Genomic DNA, 8,446 nt, shown 5'->3' with positions numbered 1-8,446 from the left:
AGCTGTTGGAGGCACCTAGTTATAGAAATCCAAGTGAGCTGTGCTGATGAATGGGAGTAGGAGTGACACCAGGGAGAGTGGTTTGTAAGACATTGATGGGATGGAGTGAACATGAATGTGGAAAGAAGAAGCATGTACCGAAAAAGGAAGAATGTAGAATGACTTCCAGGCTTCTGACTAGGCCACATGGTGAATGGTGTAGACATAATCTGAAATAGAGCACAAAGAAGAAAGTAGAGAGGAAGTAGCAGGCAGATGACACATTCAGTATCATATTTGCCACATTTGAGGAGTTTGTGGGGCATCCAACATCCAGTAGAAAGATGGATGTAAGACAGATGGCTGTAAATATAAGAAACTTAAAATTTTATGAGTCAAAGATCTAATAATCAAATTTGGGAGAGAGATAAGTGAGACAATCAGAGTAATACACAAGGCAATTACTTAAGGGTCTAAAATATTTGGAGAAGTCAGAAAAGCTGTGGGGGGAGCAAAACCAAATGAGATAAGAGTAGATGGGGTTATCAGGGCTCACTTCTGGCCCAGGATCTGATTTAAAAGGTGAGCAGGTAGAATCTTAAAAACACTGAAATTATATGATTCCACTTACATGAAGTCCCTAGAATAGGTCAAATTCATAGAAACGGAAAGTAGAATTGTGGTTACCAGGACCTTGGGGGCGGGGAACAGAGGGGTGAGGAGGAAGTGTTTATGGGACAGAGTTTCAGTTTTGCAAGATGAAAGAGTTCTGTAAGTGGACAATGGTGATGGGTGCCCCACAACATCAGTGTACTTAATCCCACTGAAGTATACACTTAATAGGATGGTGAATTTTATTTTATGTAGCAAAAAGACAGACAGTAGCATATTCTGGGTACAAAACAGCCAAAGGAAAGAGCATGAAATTAAAATAAGCCAGGTTGATCCAGGTCACAACAGTCCTAAATATTAGAGAATGCTAGATTTTCAATGAAAAAAAAAAAAGTAGATGTGTATGATTTTGAATAGAGAAAAACTCAAAGGCAATATTTATGAATGCATTTATATGTATGTTGCTTGAGAGAAGGAAATCTAGGGTCAAGGAGAGAAGGTAGGAATCTGATTTAATAATTCAGCAAGTTATGTCAATGGAAATGCAGGGAGAGTGTAGACAACATCTTGGGGGTGTCTACCCAACTATTCCTGGTTTGTTCAATCTATTTTTACAAGTGACTTTAAACTTTTCACCCCTAAATAGTTCAGAATGTATCCTTTTAAAAAAGAAAATTATTTTACTACACAATCACAATGTAATTCTCATATCTAAAAAAATTTACAAAGCTTTCTTAATGTCACCTCATAGTCAGACAACATTAAAATTTCCTCTATTGACCACAAAATGCCTTTCAGAGCTGGTTTGTTTAAATCGGGATCTAATTAAGGAACATGCATTACATTTCATTGTTTTGTCTCTAAACATTTTTAAAACCAAGCACAGTACTTGGCTCTGATTTTTTGTCTTGACCTTGAACTTGTTGGAGAGACTCAGCCAGTTGTCTAAGGCCAATTTTCTCAATTTCTGTGTTTATCTGATTGTTTCCTGATTATGTCCTTTCTTTAACTGTTGTCTCTTTTATTTCCAGTAGACTGGAACTTTAATCTAAAGGTTTGAATATACTTCTATCAAACATTTTTAGCAAGGATTATTCATAGTTAATACTATTTTCATCAGGCACATAATGTCTAGAGCACAACTATTAGAGGTGCTTAGATCATGGGATAAAGGTATCTCTTTATTGGAAGGTTATGTTCATCTTTTTTTTTTCAACCAGGACATATTCTAAAAGGTTCATCAGCTCTGACTTTAGTCATATTTCACCGGCCTTTCCTCCAGTATCCTGTCTATATCAGGATTCGATTCATGATCTTTGGCTCTCTTTACTTTGTGAAATGTCCTTCCGTTTGGGTTGGCTGTTTTCTCATGGTTAAATAAAGTACATGGATTTGGGGGAAGGATACCCCAGAGGTGTAATGCCCTCTCCAGAGCATCCTATAGGGGGTACCCAGCCTTGATACGTCCCATGATGGGTGATATCAGCCTTGGCTCCCTGGCCTAGGGCGGTTTCTGTCAGGTTTCTCCAATGTTAAGTCACTATTATTCCTTGTAGTCAACAAATATTTGAGGGGGAGATACTTTCAGCTATGCAGTATCCTGCTCCTTCTTAAACTATGGTCCATTAATTTTCATATTTATTATTTGGTTTTGCCTATAGCAATTATTAGCTTTGGTATGGTGATTCTTGTTTCTCCCACTCCTAACAAATGTATCAATTAGAATTCTTCTGTATGGAAGAGTTGTCCCTTCTCCCTCATTTTTAAATTCACCCAGAGTACTCATGGGTATCTATTTTATTCTTTGAATTATAATCTAATACTATTATTATTTATTTAGTTGTTCAAATTGTTCCAGTTTTGGCCATTGGGAGCTCTTCAAGGTTGACTCCTATGTCCCTTTGATACGCCCCCATCTTTTTGTTTTTTTGGCACTTACTTACTTTTTGGCACTGCAAGATGCTCCAGGCTCATTTTGTATTTTCCCTACTCAGCCTTGGCATCAACCATTTCACCAAGGAGTCTTGGTTCTTTTTATTGGGGGATAATATTTTAAATTTTAAAACCAAGAGCTGGGCAGTAGGTATGTTCATCTAGGCTCTCTGAGCCAACAAAGCTAAAAAAATGTATGTGTATGTATACCAATCCATGTATATATGCTTAGCTAGATTTCTATCACCATACTAAAGCTAATAATTGCTGTAGGCAAAACCAAATGATGAATATGAAAATTAATGGACCATAGTTTAAGAAGGAGCAGGATATTGCATAGCTGAAAGTATCTCCCCCTTAAATATTTGTTGGCTACATGTATACCAATCCATGTATATACACTTAGCTAGGTTTCTATCTCTGTGTGTGTAGTAAAACAACAAACATGATTTATACTGATACCTCTGATTCCAATCCAGTACCTTGAGGTTCATTCTAGCCTTCTCCTTTTGCTTATTTGTAATTTCTTTCTCTTTCTGACAGTGAGAAACCTGGGGACTTGCCAATAAGTAAGTCAGACTTCCTGCCTGTCCTCGAGGACCTTACAATTATGTAGGGTCAAACATAAACATGCATGCAAGTAATGAAGGGCTGTATATCTGCAGAAGGCATAGTGAACTCCCAAAGGAAGATGTCCACGTTGAGGTGTGAGACCAGGAACATTTTAAAAGCAGAAGTGACAACTAAGTTTTGCTTTAAAGAGTTCATCATTTGGACAAAAGAGAGTCAGGGAGAGGATGTTTCATTATTTTATGCAGTTTTCAAAGTCAGTTTTAAATTTTGTTTTGTAAAATGCAATGATTTTTATACCCTGCACTTATTTCAAGGTTTATGAATTTTTAACTATTCTAAGGTCTAACAGAACTTTCACATGTGCTCTGTGCTCTACTGTGGAAGAGAAGGAGAGACTTTGTTTTAGTTTGTAATTCATGAATCACATTACAAAAAAGTCCTGTAGTTCTCTGGACTAGTTTATCCTTTCCAGGTTTTAGAGAAAAAGCAATCTAATGATCTGATTATATAATTGATACCAAGATGGAAATGACCCTGGCCTAATCTTCTTCAATTCACATTTTAAAAGAGGACCTTAATAACCCCCAAGTAATATGTAATTGGAAATGAAGAGTGAATATTTCTGAAGGAAGAAAGTGTATTTCTCATGCTTGCTGGCTTTTAGAAATTGAATTTCAAGGAAGCCTCTCAGCACTTTATTCCAGAAGGCATTTGGAGTTAATTTTAGGACTTAACAGAATGTTTCTTTAGAACAGTATTGTTCTAAATGTAATATAAGCCACAAATGAGATCCTTATAAGTAACTTAAAAATTATATAATAGTCACATTATAAAAACTAAATAGAAATAGGTGAAATTAATTTTAAGAATATATTTTACCAATAAAATACATTTTACTTAAACCGATATGTTCACAATTTTGAAATTTCAGCATGTAATCATGATAAAATTTAAAAAAATTAATGCTTATTTATTTTGAGAGAACACGAGCAGGGGAGGGGCAGAGAGAAAGGGAGACACAGAATCTGAAGCAGGCTCAGGCTCTGAGTTGTCAGCATAGAGGCTGAGGTGGGGTTTGAACTCATGAGCTGAGCCAAAGTCATATGTTCAACCGACTGAGCCACCCAGGTGCCCCACATTATAACATTTTAAAATGAGATGCGTTATTATATATTTTTCATATGTCTTTGAAATCTGGTGTGTATTTTATACCTACAGTATGTCTCAATTTGAAATAACCACATTTTAATCTTTCAAAAATCCACATGTGACTAGTGGCTACTGTATCAGAGCAGTTTTAGAACAACGGAATTCCTTTTAAAATATTTCAGTCATTGTCTATAAGGCAGTTTGAAAGCTTATCTGAATGATTTCCGCTTTTCCAGGAAAGGAAGCAGAAATAGTACAGTCATGAAATTAAGTTAGCTGCATATTTTATGGGTCCCAGGAGAAATATGCAAGCTCAGAGAGAATGATCTCAGTCAGAAACTCAGAATGAATCATATGAATTAAACATTGGACAATGTCCAGTACTCAACATGACTTTTTAGTTTATAATAGGATCACATTATACCACCAAATGTAGAGATTTTCTAATTATGCTTAGTGTAGGATACATTGTTCTATAGACTACCATAGACCCATACTCAGCAAAAAGTTATATCTCGTTTTTTGGGATTTGTATCTTATTGTAATCTTAAACTGCACTAAAGTGAATATAAACTGTTAAGTTCCTCAGAGTGGGTCGGAATCCTAGCCTCTACTTTGGTTATAAGAGAAGTAGTAAAAGTAGTGCTTTTGTGTATAAACAAGACACTAAAAGCAATCAATGGTGATTAACTAACAGTGCTCTTGCAAAAGGGTAACTCTTTCTAGAACTTGGTATACCACAGTATGACCATTGATTGGCTTATTAACTGTTTTACACGTTTATAAGTTTTCTAAGCAGTTAAAAAGAGTCCTTTTCAAGTCTGTGGTGGGACTTCAAGCTATCCTCAATCTTTATTCCATTAGCCTTCTATCACCACCTAGCTGTGCAATGAGTAGCACATCCATGCTCACACAAAGCAGCTACAATAATACATCAGTGCTATAGATATACACTATACATATAGTCTAAAGATATACACAGATATAGACATAGATATAGATGATATAGATATAGATATAGATGTAGATGGATATAGATATAGAAAGTCAGAGAGCTCAGACTTAATGAATAGATCCTTTCCTTGGGAAAATTCATGAAAGTAAATACTGAACGTGAAACTGAAGGGCTCCTTGAGGGAATGTGACCTGGTAATCCAATGGAGTAAGAAAAAGAGCAAGAAGACATAGCCAGTTCTTGATGAGGCCCCCAAAGGATAGCAAACCCTGTATCTAGCCAGCAACAACACTGTTAAGAAAGAGTGAGCACAATGTTTAGAAAAGTTGATCAAAATACAAACAAAAAACACATATTTTCTCTTAAGTTATCATAAAAGATTCAAGGAACATAACTAACAGAATTTGCAATATTATGGGTAAACTACATTTTAAATTGCTTTTTTTTATTATTATTTTTATTTTATTTTATTTTATTTTTTTTTCCCAACGTTTATTTATTTTTGGGACAGAGAGAGACAGAGCATGAACGGGGGAGGGACAGAGAGAGAGGGAGACACAGAATCGGAAACAGGCTCCAGGCTCTGAGCCATCAGCCCAGAGCCTGACGCGGGGCTCGAACTCATGGACCGTGAGATCGTGACCTGGCTGAAGTCGGACGCTTAACCGACTGCGCCACCCAGGCGCCCCTGCTTTTGCAAATTAGGAAAGCAGTAACAGGAATGATCCAAATGTCATTTATATTAGTTTTATAAATATTTAATTTTTTATCTATTTATTGTTTATTTATTTTTGGGAGAGAGAGAGAGAAACCACAACTGGGGGAGGGGCAGAGAGAGAGGGAGACACAGAATCTGAAGCAGGCTCTAGGCTCTGAGCTGTCAGCACAGAGCTGGATGCGGGGCATGAACTCACGAACTGTGACATCATGACTTGAGCTGAAATCAAGAGCTGAATACTTAACCAACTGCACCACCCAGGCAGGCGTCTCTAGGAGTATTTTTACATATAGTTGTTGTGAGTGTTAATTTTATGTCATCTTGACTGAGACACGGATGCTTATGTATCTGTTTAAATATTATTCTGGTGTGTTTTGAGGGTGTTTCTGGATGAGAGTACCATTTGAATTGGAGGATGGCCCTCCCCAGTGTAGGTGGGCCTCGTCCAGTCCACCAGAGGCCAGAGTAGAACAAATGGCAGGGTAAGGGAGAACTCATTTTCTCTACCTTCTTTGAGCTAGCTGGGGCACTGGTCTTCTGCATTTGGGCTGCAAATTACATCACTGGCTCTCCTGATTCTCCAGTTTGCAGAAAGCAGATCATGGGACTTCTTAGTTCTGTTTCTCTGGGGAACCTGGACTAATATAGTACTACATACTGAAATAGGAGGAAAAATAGTCACAAAAATCCATTCATTTACTATCCTGAGAAATAATGAGTCCTAATAATCCATTAATTATTGATGTTTTCTATTGATATTTGTTATCCAAGATCAGTAGATTTAGTAAGTACAACAAAAAATAGGCAATAATTATAGATCCTAAAAATATAACTTTAGCATCTATTCTGTGTTGATGTGTGTATTGGTCAGCTCCAGCTGCCATGACAAAATACCACAGCCTGAGTGGCTTAAACAACAGAAATCTATTTTCTCACAGTTCTGGAGGGCAGAAGTCCAATTTCAAGGTTCTGGCTGATTTGGTTTCTGGTGAGAGCATTCCTCCTCGCCTGTAGACATCCACCTTTTCACTATGTCGTCACCTGGTCTTTCCTTGGTGTGTAAACGCAGGGAGAAGGAGAGTGAACCCCCATCTCTTCCTCTTCCTATAAGGACGCCCATCCTATTGGATTAGGTTTCCACCTTTATACTTCATTTAAGCTTACCTCTTTACAGGCCTCATCTCCATATACAGTCACATTGTGGGGGAGGGCTTCCACATGTGGATTTGAGGGGGGCACAATTCAGTCTATAACAATGTGTGTTAGAGCAATATCTCTGGTATCTTTGGATTCCTGTTCATTATGTAAATGTAACATTTACTTGTTTTATTTTAAAGGATTATAAAAGAAAAACATGAATCCCTTGCTCTACTTTTCTGACCCAAGGCCCTCTCTCCAAAAGTACTACTTTCACCTCTTTCAACTTTTCTCTTGGTATTTACTTTCATATTTCTAAATAATATATGGATTTGTTAAATCCATTTTTTATGATTTTTTAGGTTTATTTTTATTAATTTTGAGAGCAGGAGAGGGGCAGAGAGAGAGAGAGAGAGAGACAGAATTGTAGGCTCCACAGTGTCAGGTCAGAGCCCAATGGGGGGCATGAATTCACAAACCACGAGGTCATGACTGAGCTGATGTCAAGAGTCGGATGCTTAACTGACTGAGCCACCCAGGGGTCCCATTTTTTATCTTTTTGATTTGCTTTTACATGAGGTGGGAATTTAGGAACTTTGTGTCTCCTCACTTCACCCATACCCATTCTTCCAATATAATATTCTAATATTTTGCAAATAGTGTTTTGACTTTATATTGTTATCCAGTGAGCCAAAAGTGTACTATGACTATATCTTCTTTGTCATTCACCCTTTAGTGTTTCCTAAAGTTAACATTGACTCCCCCCGCCTTCCTAGTTTCCTATTTACATTTCACTAATTCTCTAAGAACTTTCTATTCTTTATTCAATTTTTAGTAACTTAAACATTTAAAAAAGTTTTTAAAAATTTAAATATAACCAACAAACAGTGTTATATCAGTTTCAGGTGCATAATACAATGATTCAACAATTCTATACATTACTCAGTGCTCATCGTTATAAGTGTACTCTTTATTCCCTATCACCTGTTTCAACCAATACCCCCTCCCACCTCCTCTCTGATAACCATCAGTTTGTTCTCTGCATCTCTGTGGTTACTACAGCATTATTTACATTGGCCAAGATATGGAAGCAACCAAAGTGTTCATCCACAAATGAATAAAGGAGATGTGATACACACACACACACACACACACACACACATACTGGAATATTCCTCAGGCATAAAAAAAATGAGATCTTGCCATTTGCAACAACATGGATAGACCTAGAAGGTATTATGCTTGGTGAAATAAGCCAGAGGAAAAAAATCCCATATGATTTCACTCATATGTGGAATTTAAGAACAAAAACAAATGAACGAACAAAGAAAAAACAAATTAAAAAAAGGACTTTTAAATTTTTAGTAACTTTTTGTTATGGAAAATTTCAA

The sequence above is a fragment of the Neofelis nebulosa genome, chromosome 9 (genome assembly GCF_028018385.1).
Source record: "Neofelis nebulosa isolate mNeoNeb1 chromosome 9, mNeoNeb1.pri, whole genome shotgun sequence".
Taxonomy (NCBI): domain Eukaryota; kingdom Metazoa; phylum Chordata; class Mammalia; order Carnivora; family Felidae; genus Neofelis; species Neofelis nebulosa.
Note: the sequence above shows the minus strand (reverse complement) of the source record.